Source organism: Bubalus kerabau, unplaced genomic scaffold, assembly GCF_029407905.1.
Source record: "Bubalus kerabau isolate K-KA32 ecotype Philippines breed swamp buffalo unplaced genomic scaffold, PCC_UOA_SB_1v2 scaffold_25, whole genome shotgun sequence".
Classification (NCBI taxonomy): Eukaryota; Metazoa; Chordata; class Mammalia; order Artiodactyla; family Bovidae; genus Bubalus; species Bubalus kerabau.
The window spans coordinates 6,886,660-6,904,926 of record NW_026577879.1 but is presented as its reverse complement, the minus strand read 5'-3'; positions in this window follow the sequence as shown (position 1 = coordinate 6,904,926).

The window sequence follows — 18,267 nt, the reverse complement described above, 5'->3', positions numbered from 1 at the left end:
TTCATTCGCACCTGTCAGCATGTTGATCAACAACTGTCAGCTGCTGGATTAGTACCTGTCAGTCAGTTCATCAGCACCTGTCAGCTGCTTGATCAGCACCTGTAAGCCGTTTAAACAGCGCCTGCCAGCCGCTTCATCAGTGCCTGTCAGCTGTTGATCATTGCCTTCTCAGCTGCGCGATCAGCGCCTACTCAGCCACGAATCATCCCCTACACAGACGGGTAATCATAGTCTGTCAGCCTCTTTATCAGAGTCAGTCATCCACTTGATCACCACCTGTCAGCGGGTTGAAGAGTGCCTACTCAGCCACGCGAATTGCATCACTCAGCCAGTTGATCTGCGCCTACTGAGCCCCGCAATCAGCGCCTACTCAGCCGCCCGATCAGTGCCTGTCAGCCGCTTGAGACGTACCTGTCAGCCAGTTGATCAGCACCTCTCAGCCAGTTTATCACCACCTGTAAGCCACTGGATCAGCACCTGTCAGCCGCTTGATCAGCACCTTTCAGCTGCTTGATCAGCGCCTATCAGCCGCTTGATCAGCACCTGTCAGCCGCTTAATGAGCGCCTATCATCCGCTTGATTAGCACCTGTCAGCAGTTGACCAGCACCTGGCAGCCGCTTGATCAGCGCCTGTCAGCTGCTTGATCAGTGATTATCAGCCGCTAGATCAACATCTGTCAACGACTATCAGCACCTGTCAGCCGCTTGATCAGCGCCTGTCAGCCACTTTATCAGCAACTGTCAGCCTCTATATCAGCACCTGTCAACTGCTTGATCAGCGACCACTTTGCTGCGTGATCAGATCCTACTCAGCCACGTGATCAGTGACCCTCAGCCGGTTGATCAGCGCCTGTCAGCCGCTTGATCATTTCCTGCTCTGGTGGTCATTCAGCGCCTGGTCAACCACTTCAGCAGTGCCTGTCAGCCACTTGACCACTGCCCACTCAGCTGATTGAAAAGGGCCTACGCAGCCGTGCGATAAGGGCCTCTCAGCCGCTTGACAAGCACCTGTCAGAAGCTTGATCAGGGCCTATCAGCCACTTGAATAGTACCTGTCAGCCAGTTGATCGGCACCTGTCAGCCGCTTGATCAGGACCTTTCAGCAGCTTGATATACGTGTGTCAGCCTCTTGATCAGCACCTAATCAGCCATGCGATGATCATTTACGCAGCCGCGTGATTATCGCCTCAGCCTCTTGATCTGTGCCTACTCAGCCATGCGATCTGCTCCAGACAGCCACTTGATCAACGACTATCAGCTGCTTGATCAGCTCCTGTCAACCACTTTATCAGCACCTGTCAGCCGTTTGATCAGCGCCTGTTAGCCACTTTATCATCGCCTAATAAGCTTCATGATCCACGCCTACTCAGCCTCTTGATCAGTAGCAGTCAGCCAGTTGATCAGCACCTGTCAGCAGCTTGATCAGCACCTATCAGATGCTTCATTAGCACCTGTCAGCATGTTGATCAACACCTGTCAACCGCTTTTTTAGCAACTGTCAGCCCGTTGATCAGCAACTGTGAGCCGCTGGATTAGCATCTCTCAGCCAGTTGATCAGCACCTGTCAGCTGCTGGATCATCAACTCTAACACGCTTAAACACCGCCAGCCAGCCGCTTCATCAGTGCCTGTCAGCTGCTTGATCATTGCCTTCTCAGCTGCGGGATCAGCGCCTACTCAGCCGCGAATCAGCCCCTACACAGCCGAGTGATCATAGTCTGTCAGCCTCTTTATCAGAGTAGGTTATCCGCTTGATCAGCACCTGTCAGCAGGTTGAAGAGTGCCTACGTAGCCGTGAAATTGCATCTCTCAGCCTGTTGATCTGCGCCTACTGAGCCCTGCAATCAGCGCCTACTCAGCCAACCGATCAGTGCCTGTCAGCCGCTTGAGAAGTACCTGTCAGCCAGTTGATCAGCACCTCTCAGCCAGTTGATCTCCACCTGTTAGCCATTGGATCAGCACCTCTCAGGCGCTTGATCAGCACCTTTCAGCAGCTTGATCAGCGCCTATCAGCTGCTTAATTAACACTTCTCAGCCAGTTGATCAGCACCATTTAGCCGCTTGATCAGCGCCTATCAGCCGCTTGATTAGCACCTGTCAGCCAGTTGATTAGCACCTGTCAGCCGCTTCATTAACAACTGTGAGCCAGTTGATCAGCACCTGTCAGCTGCTTTTTCAGCACCTGTAAGCCGCTTAAACAACGCCTGCCAGCCGCTTGATCAGTGCCTTCTCAGGTGCGCGATCAATGCCTACTCAGCCGTGAATCAGCCCCTACACAGCCGCGTGATCATACTCTGTCAGCCGCTTGGTCAGAGGCTGTCAGACGCTTGATCAGCGCCTAATCACCCCCTCCATCAGCGCTTATTGAGCGGCGCGATCAGCACCTGTCAGCCGCTTGACAGGCACCTATAAACCACTTGATCAACACCTAATTAGCTTCGCTATCAATATTTACTGAGCCATGCGATCATCGCCTCAGCCGCATGATCTGTGCCTACTCAGCACCGCGATCAGTGCCTACTCAGCTGTGCGATATGTACCTGACAGCCGATTGAGAAGTACTGTCAGCCACTTGATCAGCACCTGTCAGCAGCTTGATAAACGCGTGTCAGCCTCTTGATCAGCACCTAATCAGCCACGTGATGATCATTTACACAGCTGCGTGATCATCGCCTCAGCCTCTTGATCTCTGCCTACTCATTCCCACCACCAGTGCCCTCTCAGCCATGCGATCTGCGTGTGACAGCCAATTGATCAACGACTATCAGACGCTTGATCAGCACCTGTAAACCACTTTATCATCACTTGTGAGCCGATTGATCAGCCCCTGTTAGCCGCTTTATCATCGCCTAATCAGCTGCATAATCAGCGCCTATCAGCCACTTGATTAGCACCTGTCAGCCAGTTGATTAACACCTGTCAGCCGCTTAATCAGCACCTGTCAGCAGCTTGATCAGCACCTATCAGCAGCTTCATCAGCGCCTAACAGATGCTTGATTAGCACGTGTCAGCTTGTTGATCAACACCTGTCCGCCGCTTCATTAGCAACTGTCAGCCAGTTGATCAGCAGCTGTCAGCCGCTTCATTAGTAACTGTCAGACAGTTGATCGGCACCTGTCAGCAGCTTGATAAACGCGTGTCAGCCTCTTGATCAGCACCTAATCTGCCAAGCGATGATCATTTATTCAGCCCCGCGTTCATCGCCTCAGCCTCTTGATCTGTGCCTACTCAGCCCCACGACAAGCGCCTACACAGCCACGCGATCTGCGCCGGACAGCTACTTAATCAACGACTATCAGTCGCTTGATCAGCGCCTGTTAGTGGCTTTATCATCACATAATCAGCTGCATGATAAGCGCCTACTCAGCTGCTTGATCAGTACCAGTCAGCCAGTTGATCAGCACCTGTGAGCACCTTGATCAGTGCCTATAAGCTGCTTGATTAGCACCTGTCAGCCAGTTGATCAGCAACTCTCAGCCAGTTGATCAGAACCTGTAGGCCACTGGATCAGCGCAAGTTAGCCGCTTGATCATCGCCTTATCAGCTGCACGATCAGCCCTACTCAGCCGCTTGATCAGAACCTGTCAGCCAGTTGATCAGCACCTGTCAGCCGCTTGATCAGCACCTGTCAGCAGCTTTATCAGCACCTATCAGCTGCTTGATTAGCACCTGTCAGCATGTTGATCAACACCTGTCAGCCGCTTCATTAGCAACTTTCAGCCAGTTGATCAGCCACTGTCAGCCGCTGGATTAGCACCTGTCAGCCACTTGATCAGCACCTGTCAGACGCTTGATAAACGCGTGTCAGCCTCTAGAGAAGTACCTGTCAGCCACTTGATCAGCACCTGTCAGCCAATATATCAGCAACTCTCAACAGCTTGATCAGTGCCCGCTTAGCTGCGTAATCAGAGCCTACTCCGCCACAGGATCACTGACCCTCAGCGGGCTGATCAGCGCCTGTCAGCGGCTTGATCATTTCCTGCTCTGATGGTCATTCAGCGCCTGGTCCACCACTAGATCAGTGCCTGTCAGCCCCTTGACCAGTGCCCACTCAGCTGATTGGTAAACGCATACGAATCCACGCGATAAGCGCCTGCCAGCCACTTGAGAAGCATCTGTCAGCAACTTGATCAGTACCTGTCAGCCAGTTGATCAGCACCTGTCAGCCACTTCATTTGCACCTGTCAGCCACTTTATCAGCAACTGTCAGGCGCCAGGGCAGCCCCTATAAGCAGTTTGATCATTAACTGTCAGCCACATTATCAGCACCTGTTAGCCGCTGTATCAGAACCTGTCAACCGCTTGAGCAGCACCTGTCAGCAGCTTGATGTGCACCTATCAGCCGCTTGATTAGCACCTGTCAGCCAGTTGACCAGCACCTGTCAGCCGCTTGGTCAGCGCCTATCAGTGGCTTGATTAGCCCCTGTCAGCCACTTGATCAGCAATTGTCAGCCACTTGTTATGCACCTGTCAGCAGCTTGATCAGCGCTTGACCACTTTCCACTCAGCCGATTGAAAAGCACTGACTCAGCAGCGCAAATAGCGTCTTTCAGCCAGTTGATCTGTGCCTACTGAGCCCCGCAGTCAGTGCCTACACAGCCGCCTGATCAGTGCTTGTCAGCCGCTTGACAAGTACCTGTCAGCCTCTTGATCAGCACCTAATCAGCCACACGATGATCATTTACTCAGCCGTGCGATCATCGCCTCAGCCTCTTGATCTGTGCCTACTCAGCCCCATGACCAGCGCCTACTCAGCCATGCGATCTGTGCCTGACAGCCACTTGATCAACGACTATCAGCCGCTTGATCATTGCCTTATCAGCTTCACGATCAGCGCCTACTCAGCCGCTTGATCAGAACCTGTCAGGCAGTTGATCAGCACCAGTCAGCCGCTTGATCATTTCCTGCTCTGCTGGTCATTCAGCTCCTGGTCATCCACTTGATCAGTGCCCGCTTGAGAAGTACCTGGCAGCCACTGGACCAGCACCTAATCAGCCACGCGATCATCATTTACTCAGCCGCATGATCATCGCCTCAGCCGCTTGATCTGTGTCTACTCAGCCCCGCGATCAGCGCCTACTCAGCCGTGCGAGGTGCGCCTGACAGACATTTGAGAACTACTGTCAGCCACTTTATCAGCGACTATCAGTCGCTTGATCAGCACCTGTCAACGACTTTATCAGCACCTGTCAGCCGCTTGATTAGTGCCTGTCAGCTGCTTGACCACTGCCCACTCAGCCGATTGGAAAGCGCCAAAGCAGCCGCGCGATAAGCACCAGTCAGCCGCCTGAAAATCACCTGTCAGCAGCTTGATCAGGGCCTATTAGCCACTTGATTAGCACCTGTCAGCTAGTTGATCAGCACCTGTCAGCCAATTGATCAGCACCTGTCAGCCGCTTCATTAGCACCTGTCAGCCAGTTGAACAGCACCTGTCAGCCCCTTGATCATCGCCTATCAGCCGTGTGATTAGCACCTGTCAGCCAGTTGATCAGCACCTGTCAGCCTCTTGATCAGAACCTGTCAGCAGCTTGATCATCGCCTATCAGCTACTTGATTAGGACTTGTCAGCCAGTTGATCAGCACCTGCCTACCGATTGATCAGTGCCTGTCAGCTTCTTGATCATTGCATTCTCAGCTGCGCAATCAGCACCTATCAGCTGCTTGTTTAGCACCTGTCAGCCAGTTGATCAGCACCTGTCAGCACCTTGATCATCGCCTATCATCCTCTTGATTAGCACCTGTCAGCCAGATGATCAGCACCTGTCAGCAGCTTGAGCAGCGAGTATCAGCTGCTTGATCAGCACCTGTCAGCCAGTTGATCAGCACCTGTCAGCAGATTGATCAGGGCCTATCAGCCACTTGATTAGCACCTGTCAGCCAGTTGATCAGCACCTGAGAGTCGCTTCATTAGCACCTGTCAGCCAGTTGATCAGCACCTCTCAACAGTTGAACAGCGCCTGTAAGACACTGGATCAGCGCCTGTTAGCCACTTGATCATCGCATTATCACCTGCATGATCAGCACCTACTTAGCCGCTTAATCAGAACCTGTCAGCCAGTTGATCGGCACCTGTCAGCAGCTTTATCAGCACCTATCAGCTGCTTGATTAGCACCTGTCAGCCAGTTGATCAGCACCTGTCAGCTGCTTGTTCAACACCAGTAATCCGCTTAAACAGCTCCTGCCAGCCGCTTCATCAGTGCCTGTCAGCTGCTTGATCATTGCTTTCTCAGGTTCGCGGTCAGCGCCTACTCAGCTGCGAATCAGCCCCTACACAAACGCGTGATCATAGTCTGTCAGGCTCTTTATCAGAGTCGGTCATCCGCTTGATCAGCACCTGTCAGCAGGTTGAAGAGTGCCTACTCAGCCGCGCGAATTGCATCTCTCAACTAGTTGATCTGCTCCTACTGAGCCCCGCAATCAGCGCCTACTCAGCCGCTCGATCAGTGCCTGTCAGCCACTTGAGAAGTACCTGTCAGCCAGTTGATCAGCACCTCTCAGCCAGTTTATCACCACCTGTAAGCCACTGGATCAGCACCTGTCAGCCGCTTGATCAGCACCTTTCAGCAGCTTGATCAGGGCATATCAGCTGCTTAATTAACACTTCTCAGCCAGTTGATCAGCACCTGTTAGCACTTGATCAGCGCCTATCAGCCGCTTGATCAGCACCTATCAGATGCTGGATTAGCACCTGTCAGCATGTTGATCAACACCTGTCAGCCACTTCATTAGCAACTGTCAGCCATTTGATCAGCACCTGTCAGCAGCTTGATAAACGCGTGTCAGCCTCTTGATCAGCACCTAATCAGACACGCGATCATAATTTACTCAGCCGCGCGATCATCCCCTCAGCCTCCTGATCTGTGCCTACTCAGCCATATGATCTGCGCCTGACAGCCACTTGATCAACGACTCTCAGCCGCTTGATCAGCAACTGTCAACCACTTTATCATCAGCTGTAAGCCGCTTGATCAGCACCTGTTAGCCGCTTTGTCATTGCCTAATCAGCTGCCTGATCAGCGCCTACTCATCCGCTTGATCAGTACCAGTCAGCCAGTTGATCAGCACCTGTCAGCAGCTTGATCAGCGCCTATTAGCTGTTTGATTAGGACCTGTCAGCCAGTTGATCAGCACCTCTCAGCCAGTTGATCAGAACCTGTAAGCCACTGGATCAGCGCCTGTTAGCCGCTTGATCATCGCCTTACCAGCTGCACGATCAGTGCCTACTCATCCGCTTGACCAGAACCTGTCAGCCAGTTGATCAGCACGTCTCAGCCAGTTGATCATCACCTTTAAGCCACTGAATCAGCGCCTGTTAGCTGCTTGATCATTGCCTTATCAGCTGCAGCATCAGCGCCTACTCAGTCGCTTGATCAGTACCTGTCAGCCGCTTGATCAGCACCTGTCAGCAGCTTGATCAGCACCTATCAGATGCTTGATTAGCACCTGTCAGCATGTTGACCAACACCTGAGAGCCGCTTCATTAGCAACTGTCAGCCAATTGATCAGCACCTGTCAGCCACTTCATTTGCACCTGTCAGCCACTTTATCAGCAACTCTCAGGCGCTAGGGCAGCCCCTATAAGCAGCTTGATCATTAACTGTCAGCCACATTATCTGCACCTGTTAGCCGCTGTATCAGAACCTGTCAACCGCTTGATCAGCACCTGTCAGCAGCTTTATCAGCACCTATCAGCTGCTTGATTAGCACCTGTCAGCATGTTGATCAACACCTGTCAGCCGCTTCTTTAGCAACTGTCAGCCAGTTGATCAGCACCTGTCAGTTGCTTGAACAGCACCTGTAAGCCGCTTAAACAGCGCCTGCCAGCCGCTTGATCAGTGCCTTATCAGCTGCACGAACAATGCCTACTCAGCCGCAAAACAGCCCCTACACTGCCGCGTGATCATAGTCTGTCGGCCGCTTGATCAGAGAGTGTCAGACGCTTGATCAGCGCCTAATCACCCCTCAATCAGCGCCTATTCAGCAGCGCAATCAGCAACTGTCAGCCGCTTGACAAGCTCCTATAAACCACTTGATCAACACCTAATTAGCTTCGCTAACTGTATTTACTGAGCCATGCGATCATCGCCTCAGCCGCATGATCTGTGCCTACTCAACCCCGTGATCAGTGCCTACTCAGCCGTGCGATACGTGCCTGACTGCCGATTGAGAAGTACTGTCAGCCGCTTGATCAGCGATTATCAGCCGCCAGATCAGCATCTGTCAAAGATTTATCAGCACCTTTCAGCCCCTTGATCAGCGCCTGTCAGCCCCTTGATCAGCGATTATTAGCCGCTAGATCAACATCTGTCAACGACTTTATCAGCACCTGTCAGCCGCTTCATCAGCACCTGTCAGCAGCTCTATCATCGCCTAATCAGCTGTGCGATCAGCGCCTACTCAACCGCTTGATCAGTACCTGTCAGCCACTTTATCAGCACCTGTCAGCCACTATATCAGCACCTGTCAACTGCTTTACCAGCGACCACTTTGCTGCGTGATCAGATCCTACTCAGCCACGTGATCAGTGACCCTCAGCCGGTTGATCAGCGCCTGTCAGCCGCTTGATCATTTCCTGCTCTGCTGGTTATTCAGCGCCTGGTCAACCACTTCATCAGTGCCTATCAGCCACTTGATCAGTGCCCACTCAGCTGATTGAAAAGCGCCTAAGCAGCCGCGCAATAAGTGCCTCTCAGCCGCTTGACAAGCACCTGTCAGAAGCTTGAACAGGGCCTATCAGCCACTTGAATAGTACCTATCAGCCAGTTGATCAGCACCTGTCAGCCACTTGATCAGCAGCATGATAAACGAGTGTCAGCCTCTTGATCAGCACGTAATCAGCCAAGTGATGATCATTTCTCAGCCGCACGATCATCGCCTCAGCCTCTTGATCTGTGCCTACTCAGCCCCACGACCAGCGCCTACACAGCCATTCTATCTGTGCCTGACAGCCACTTGATCAACGACTACCAGCCGCTTGATCAGCACCTGTCAACCACTTTATCATCACCTGTCAGCCGCTTGATCAGCGCCTATTAGCCGCTTTATCATCACATAATCAGCTGCATGATCATCGCCTACTCAGCCGCTTGATCAGTACCAGTCAGCCAGTTGATCAGCACCTGTCAGCAGCTTGATCAGCGCCTATTAGCTGTTTGATTAGGACCTGTCAGCCAGTTGATCAGCACCTCTCAGCCAGTTGATCAGAACCTGTAAGCCACTGGATCAGCGCCTGTTAGCCGCTTGATCATCGCCTTACCAGCTGCACGATCAGTGCCTACTCATCCGCTTGACCAGAACCTGTCAGCCAGTTGATCAGCACCTGTCAGCCGCTTGATCAGCACCTGTCAACCACTTTATCAGCACCTTTCAGCCGCTTGATCATTTCCTGCTCTTCTGATCATTCAGCGCCTGGTCAACCACTTCATCAGTGCCTGTCAGCCTCTTGACCACTGCCCACTCAGTTGATTGAAAAGCGCCTACGCGGCCCGATAAGTGCCTCACAGCCGCTTGAAAAGCACCTGTCAGAAGCTTGATCAGGGCCTATCAGCCACTTGAATTGTACCTATAAGCCAGTTGATCAGCACCTGTCAGCTCGTTGATCAGCGCCTATCAGCCGCTTGATCAGCACCTGTCAGCCGCTTGATGAGCGCCTATCAGCCGTTGATGAGCACACGACAGCCAGTTGACTAGCACCTGTGAGCCGCTTGATCAGCGCCTCTCAGTGGCTTGATTAGCCCCTGTCAGCCAGTTGATCATCAATTGTCAGCCGCTTGTTAAGCACCTGTCAGCAGCTTGATCAGCGCATGACCACTTTCCACTCAGCCGTTTGAAATGCACCGTCTCAGCCGCGCGAATAGCATCTTTCAGCCAGTTGATCTGTGCCTACTGAGCCCCGCAGTCAGTGCTTACACAGTCGCCCGAACAGTGCTTGTCAGCCGCTTGACAACTACCTGTCAGCCACTTGATCAGCACCTGTCAGCAGCTTGATAAACGCGTGTCAGCCTCTTGATCAGCACCTAATCAGCCACGCGATGATCATTTACTCAGCCGCGCGATCATAACCTCAGCCTCTTGATCTGTGCCTACTCAGCCCCACGACCAGCGCCTACACAGCCATGCGATCTGCGCCTGACAGCCACTTGATCAACGACTATCAGCCGCTTGATCAGCAACTGTCAACCACTTTATCATCACCTGTCAGCCGCTTGATCAGCGCCTGTTAGCCGCTTGATCATCACATAATCAGCTGCATGATCAGTGCCTACTCAGCCGCTTGATCAGTACCAGTCAGCCAGTTGATCAGCACCTGTCAGCACCTTGATCAGCGCCTATAAGCTGCTTGATTAGCACCTGTCAGCCAGTTGATCAGCAACTCTCAGCCAGATGATCAGCACCTGTAATCCAGTGGATCAGCGCCTGTTAGCTGCTTGATGATCGCATTATCAGCGGCACGATCAGCGCCTACTCAGCTGCTTGATCAGAAGCTGTCAGCCAGTTGATCAGCACCTGTCAGCCGCTTGATCAGCACCTGTCAGCAGCTTTATCAGCACCTATCAGCTGCTTGATTAGCACCTGTCAGCATGTTGATCAACACCTGTCAGCCGCTTCATTAGCTCCTGTCAGCCAGTTGATCAGCAACTGTCAGCCGCTTCATTAGCACCTCTCAGGCAGTTGATCAGCACCTGTCAGCTGCTTGATCAGCACCTATAAGCGGCTTCATCAGTGCCCGTCAGCTGCTTGATCATTGCCTTCTCAGCTGGACTATCAGCGCCTACTCAGCCGCGAATCAGCCCCTACACAGCCGCGTGATCATAGTCTGTCAGCCGCTTGATCAGAGACTGTCAGGTGCTTGATCAGCGCCTAATCACCCCCTGCATCAGCGCCTATTGAGCAGGGCGATCAGCACCTGTCAGCCACTTGACAAGAACTTATACACCACTTGATCAACACCTAATTAGCTTCACTCTCAGTATTTCCTGAGCCATGCGATCATCGCCTCAGCTGCATGATCTGTGCCTACTCAGCCCCGCGATCAGTGCCTACTCAGCCGTGCCATATGTGCCTGACATCCGATTGAGAAGTACTGTCACTCGCTTGATCAGCGATAATCAGCCGCTAGATCAGCGATCATCAACCGCTAGATCACAATCTGTCAATGACTTTATCAGCACCTTTCAGACGCTTGATCAGCGCCTATCAGCTGCTTAATTAACACTTCTCAGCCAGTTGATCTGCACCTGTTAGCCGCTTGATCAGCGCCTATCAGCCGCTTGATTAGCACCTGTGAGCCAGTTGATTAACACCTGTCAGCCGCTTAATCAGCACCTTTCAGCAGCTTGATCAGCACCTGTCAGCAGCTTGATCAGCACCAATCAGCTGCTTGATTAGCACCTGTCAGCATGTTGATCAACACCTGTCAGCCGCTTCATTAGCAACTGTCAGCCAGTTGATCAGCAGCTGTCAGTCGCTTCATTAGCAACTGTCAGGCAGTTGATCAGCACCTCTCAGCCAGTTGACCAGCACCTGTAATCCACTGGGTCAGCGCCTGTTAGCCGCTTGATCATCGCCTTATCACCTGCACGATCAGCGCCTACTCAGACTCTTGATCAGAAACTGTCAGCCAGTTGATCGGCACCTGTCAGCCGCTTGATCAGCACCTGTCAGCAGCTTTATCAGAACCTATCAGCTGCTTCATTAGCACCTGTCAGTCTGTTAATCAACAACTGTCACCTGCTGGATTAGCACCTGTCAGCCAGTTGATCAGCATCTGTCAGCTGCTTGATCAGCACCTGTAAGCCGCTTAAACAGCGCCTGCCAGCCGCTTCATCAGTGCCTGTCAGCTGTTGATCATTGCCTTCTCAGCTCCGCAATCAGCGCCTACTTAGCCGTGAATCAGCCCCTCCACAGCCGCGTGATCATAGTCTGTCAGCCTCTTTATCAGAGTTGGTCATCCGCTTGATCAGCACCTGTCAGCGGGTTGAAGAGTGCCTACTCAGCCGCGCGAATTGCATCACTCAGCCAGTTGATCTGCGCCTACTGAGGCCCGCAATCAGCGCCTACTCAGCCGCGCGATCAGTTCCTGTCAGCCGCTTGAGAAGTACCTGTCAGCCAGTTGATCAGGACCTCTCAGCCAGTTTATCACCACCTGTAAGCCACTGGATCAGCACCTGTCAGCCGCTTGATCATCACGTTTCAGGCGCTTGAGCAGCGCCTATCAGCCGCTTGATCAGCACCTGTCAGCCGCGTGATGAGCGTCTATCTTCCGCTTGATTAGCACCTGTCAGCAGTTGACCAGCACCTGTCAGCTGCTTGATCATCGCCTTATCAGCTGCACGATCAGCGCCTACTCAGACTCTTGATCAGAACCTGTCAGCCAGTTGATCGGCACCTATCAGCTGCTTGATCAGCACCTGTCAGCAGCCTTATCAGCACCTATCAGCTGCTTGATTAGCACCTGTCAGCATGTTGATCAACACCTGTCAGCCGCTTCATTAGCAACTGTCAGCCAGTTGATCAGCACCTGTCAGCTGCTTGATCAGCACCTGTAAGCCGCTTAAACAAGGGCTGCCAGCCGCTTGATCAGTGCCTTCTCAGCTGCGCAATCAATGCCTACTCAGCCGTGAATCAGACCCTACACAGCCGCTTGATCATAGTCTGTCAGCCGCTTGATCAGAGGCTGTCATACGCTTGATCAGCGCCTAATCACCCTCTCCATCAGCGCCTATTGAGCGGCGCGATCAGCACCTGTGAGCCACTTGACAAGGGCCTATACACCACTTGATCAACACCTAATTAGCTTCGCTATCAGTATTTACTGAGCCATGCGATCATCGCCTCAGCCGCATGATCTGTGCCTACTCAGCACCTCGATCAGTGCCTACTCAGCTGTGCGATATGTACCTGACAGCCGATTGAGAAGTAATTTCAGCCTCTTGATCAGCGATTATCAGCCGCTAGATCAACATCTGTCAACGACTTTATCAGCACCTATCAGCCGCTTGATCAGCGCCTGTCAGCCGCTTTATCATCGCCTAATCAGCTGCACGATCAGCGCCTACTCAACCGCTTGATCAGTACCTGTCAGCCACTATATCACCACCTGTCAGCCACTATATCAGCACCTGTCAGCAGCTTGATCAGCGACCACTTTGCTGCGTGATCGATCCTACTCAGCCACATGATCAGTGACCCTCAGCCGGTTGATCAGCGCCTGTCAGCCGCTTGATCATTTTCTGCTCTGCTGGTCATTCAGCGCCTGGTCAACCACTTCATCAATGCCTGTCAGCCACTTGACCACTGCCCACAGAGCTGATTGAATAGCGCCTCCGCAGCCGCGGGATAAGTGCCTCTCAGCCGCTTGACAAGCACCTGTCAGAAGCTTGATCAGGGCCTATCAGCCACTTGAATAGTACCTATCACCCAGTTGATCAGCACCTGTCAGCTCCTTGATCAGCGCCTATCAGCCACTTGATCAGCACCTGTCAGCAGCTTGATGAGCGCCTATCAGCCGCTAGATTAGCAACTGCCAGCCAGTTGACCAGCACCTGTCAGCCGCTTGATCAGCGCCTATCAGTGGCTTGACTACCCCTGTCAGCTAGTTGATCAGCAATTGTCAGCCGCTTGTTAAGCACTTGTCAGTAGCTTGATCAGCGCTTGACCACTTTCCACTCAGCCGATTGAAAAGCACCGACTCAGCCGCGCGAATAGCATCTTTCAGCCAGTTGATCTGTGCCTACTGAGCCCCGCAGTCAGTGCCTACACAGCGGCCCGATCAGTGCTTGTCAACCGCTTGACAAGTACCTGTCAGCCTCTTGATCAGCACCTAATCAGCCACGCGATGGTCTTTTACTCAGCCGCGTGATCATTGCCTCAGCCTCTTGATCTGTGCCTACTCAGCCCCACGACCAGCGCCTACACAGCCATGCGATCTGCGCCTGACAGCCACTTGATCAACGACTATCAGCCGCTTGATCAGCACCTGTCAACCACTTTATCATCACCTGTCAGCCGCTTGATCAGCGCCTGTTAGCCGCTTTCTCATCGCCTAATCAGCTGCCTGATCAGCGCCTACTCAGCCGCTTGATCAGTACCAGTCAGCCAGTTGATCAGCACCTGTCAGCAGCTTGATCAGCGCCTATCAGCTGCTTCATTAGCACCTGTCAGCATGTTGATCAACACCTGTCAACCGCTTTTTTAGCAACTGTCAGCCCGTTGATCAGCAACTGTGAGCCGCTGGATTAGCATCTGTCAGCCAGTTGATCAGCACCTGTCAGCTGCTGGATCATCAACCCCAAGACGCTTAAACACCGCCTGCCAGCCGCTTCATCAGTGCCTGTCAGCTGCGCGATCATCGCCTACTCAGCCGCGAATCAGCCCCTACACAGCCGAGTGATCATAGTCTGTCAGCCTCTTTATCAGAGTCGGTTATCCGCTTGATCAGCACTGTCAGCAGGTTGAAGAGTGCCTACTTAGCCGCGCGAATTGCATCTCTCAGCCAGTTGATCTGCGCCTACTGTGCCCCGCAATCAGCACCTACTCAGCCAACCGATCAGTGCCTGTCAGCCGCTTGAGAAGTACCTGTCAGCCAGTTGATCAGCACCTCTCAGCCAGTTGATCTCCACCTGTTAGCCATTGGATCAGCACCTCTCAGGCGCTTGATCAGCACCTTTCAGCAGCTTGATCAGCGCCTATCAGCTGCTTAATTAACACTTCTCAGCCAGTTGATCAGCACCATTTAGCCGCTTGATCAGCGCCTATCAGCCGCTTGATTAGCACCTGTCAGCCAGTTGATTAGCACCTGTCAGCGGCTTCATGAACAACTGTGAGCCAGTTGATCAGCACCTGTCAGCTGCTTTATCAGCACCTGTAAGCCGCTTAAACAACGCCTGCCAGCCGCTTGATCAGTGCCTACTCAGCCGTGAATCAGCCCCTACACAGCCGCCTGATCATACTCTGTCAGCCGCTTAGTCAGAGGCTGTCAGACGCTTGATCAGCGCCTAATCACCCCCTCCATCAGCGCGTATTGAGCGGCGCGATCAGCACCTGTCAGCCGCTTGACAGGCACCTATAAACCACTTGATCAACACCTAATAGCTTCGCTATCAATATTTACTGAGCCAAGCGCTCATCGCCTCAGCCGCATGATCTGTGCCTACTCAGCTCCGTGATCAGTGCCTACTCAGCTGTGCGATATGTACCTGACAGCCGATTGAGAAGTACTGTCAGCCACTTGATCAGCACCTGTCAGCAGCTTGATAAACGCGTGTCAGCCTCTTGATCAGCACCTAATCAGCCACGTGATGATCATTTACACAGCTGCGTGATCATCGCCTCAGCCTCTTGATCTCTGCCTACTCATCCCCACCACCAGCGCCCTCTGAGCCATGCGATCTGTGTCTGACAGCCAATTGATCAACGACTATCAGACGCTTTATCAGCACCTGTAAACCACATTATCATCACCTGTCATCCAATTGATCAGCCCCTGTTAGCCGCTTTATCATCGCCTAATCAGCTGCATAATCAGCGACTATCAGCCACTTGATTAGCACCTCTCAGCCAGTTGATTATCATCTGTCAGCCACTTAATCAGCACGTGTCAGCACCTTGATCAGCACCTATCAGCAGCTTTATCAGCGCCTATCAGATGCTTGATTAGCACTTGTCAGCTTGTTGATCAACACCTGTCAGCCGCTTCATTAGCAACTGTCAGCCAGTTGATCAGCGGCTGTCAGCCGCTTCATTAGTAACTGTCAGACAGTTGAACAGCACCTGTCAGCAGCTTGATAAACGCGTGTCAGCCTCTTGATCAGCACCTAATCTGCCAAGCGATGATCATTTACTCAGCCCCGCGTTCATCGCCTCAGCCTCTTGATCTGTGCCTACTCAGCCCCACGACCAGCGCCTACTCAGCCACGTGATCTGCGCCTGACAGCTACTTAATCAATGACTATCAGCCGCTTGATCAGCACCTGTCAACCACTATATCATCACATGTCAGTCGCTTGATCAGCGCCTGTTAGCCGCTTTATCATCACATAAACAGCTGCATGATCAGCGCCTACTCAGCTGCTTGATCAGTACCAGTCAGCCAGTTGATCAGCACCTATCAGCTGCTTGATTAGCCCCTGTCAGCCACTTCATCAGCAATTGTCAGCCGCTTGTTATGCACCTCTCAGCAGCTTGATCACCGCTTGACCACTTTCCACTCAGCCGATTGAAAAGCAAAGACTCAACCGCGTGAATAGCATCTTTCAGCCAGTTGATCTGTGCCTACTGAGCCCCGCCGTCAGTGCCTACACAGCCGCCCAATCAGTGCTTGTCAGCAGCTTGACAAGTACCTGTCAGCCACTTGATAAGCACCTGTCAGCAGCTTGATGTGCGCCTATCAGCAGCTTGATTAGCACCTGTCAGCCAGTTGACCAGCACATGTGGGCCGCTTGATCAACGCATATCAGTGGCTTGATTAGCCCCTGTCAGCCAGTTGATCAGCAATTGTCAGCCGCTTGTTAAGCACCTGTCAGCAGCTTGATCAGCGCTTGACCACTTTCCACTCAGCCGATTGAAAAGCACCGACTCAGCCGCACGAATAGCATCTTTCGGCCAGTTGATCTCTGCCTACTGAGCCCCGCAGTCAGCGCCTACTCAGCTGCCCGATCAGTGTCTGTCAGCCGCTTGAGAAGTACTGTCAGCCAGTTGATCAGCACCTGTCAGCCCCTTAATCAGCGCCTATCAGCCGCTTGATCAGCACCTGTCATCCACTTGATCAGCACCTGTCAGCAGCTTGATAAACGCGTGTCAGCCTCTTGATCAGCACCTAATCTGCCAAGCGATGATCATTTACTCAGCCCCGCGTTCATCGTCTCAACCTCTTGATCTGTGCCTACTCAGCCCCACGACCAGCGCCTACTTAGCCACGTGATCTACGCCTGACAGCTACTTAATCAACGACTATCAGTCGCTTGATCAGCACCTGTCAACCACTTTATCATCACCTGTCAGCCGCTTGATCAGCGCCTGTTACCCGCTTTATCATCATAATCAGCTGCATGATCAGCGCCTAATCAGCTGCTTGATCAGTTCCAGTCAGCCAGTTGATCAGCACCTGTCTGCACCATGATCAGCTCCTATAAGCTGCTTCATTAGCACCTGTCAGCCAGTTGATCAGCACCTCTCAGCCAGTTTATCAGAACCTGTAAGACACTGGATCAGCGCAAGTTAGCAGCTTGATCATCGCCTTATCAGCTGCACGATCAGCACCTACTCAGCCGCTTGATCAGAACCTGTCAGCCAGTTGATCAGCACCTGTCAGCCGCTTGATCAGCACCTGTCAGCAACTTTATCAGCACCTATCAGCTGCTTGATTAGCACCTGTCAGCATGTTGATCAACACCTGTCAGCCGCTTCATTAGCAACTCTCAGCCAGTTGATCAGCCACTGTCAGCCGCTGGATTAGCACCTGTCAGCCAGTTGATCAACACCTGTCAGCTGCTTGATCAGCACCTGTAAGCCGCTTAAACAGCGCCTGCCAGCCGCTTAATCAATGCCTGTCAGCGCTTGATCAGTGCCTTCTCAGCTGTGCGATCAATGCCTACTGAGCCTCGAATCAGCCCCTACACAGCCACGTGATCATAGTCTGTCTGCCGCTTGATCAGAGACTGTCAGACGCTTGTTCAGCGCATAATCACCCCCTCGATCAGCGCCTATTGAGCGGCGCAATCAGCACCTGTCAGCTGCTTAACAAGCACCTATAAACCACTTGATCAACACCTAATTAGCTTCGCTATCAGTATTTACTGAGCCATGCGATCATCGTCTCAGCCGCATGATCTGTGCCTACTGAGCCCCGTGATCAGTGCCTACTCAGCCGTGCGATATGTGCCTGAGAGCCGAATGGGAAGTACTGTCAGCCGCTTGATCAGCGATCATCAGACGCTAGATCAGCATCTGCCAACGACTTTATCAGCACCTTTCAGCCGCTTGATTAATGCCTGTTAGCCGCTTGATCAGCGATTATCAGCCGCTAGATCAACATCTGTCAACGACATTATCAGCACCTGTCAGCCGCATGATCAGCGCCTGTCAGCCTCTTTATCATCCCCTAATCAGCTGCGTGATCAGCGCCTACTCAACCGCTTGATCAGTACCTGTCAGCCACATTATCAGCACCTGTCAGCCACTCTATCAGCACCTGTCAACTGCTTGATCAGCGACCAATTTTCTGCGTGATCAGATCCTACTCAGCCACGTGATGCGTGACCCTCAGC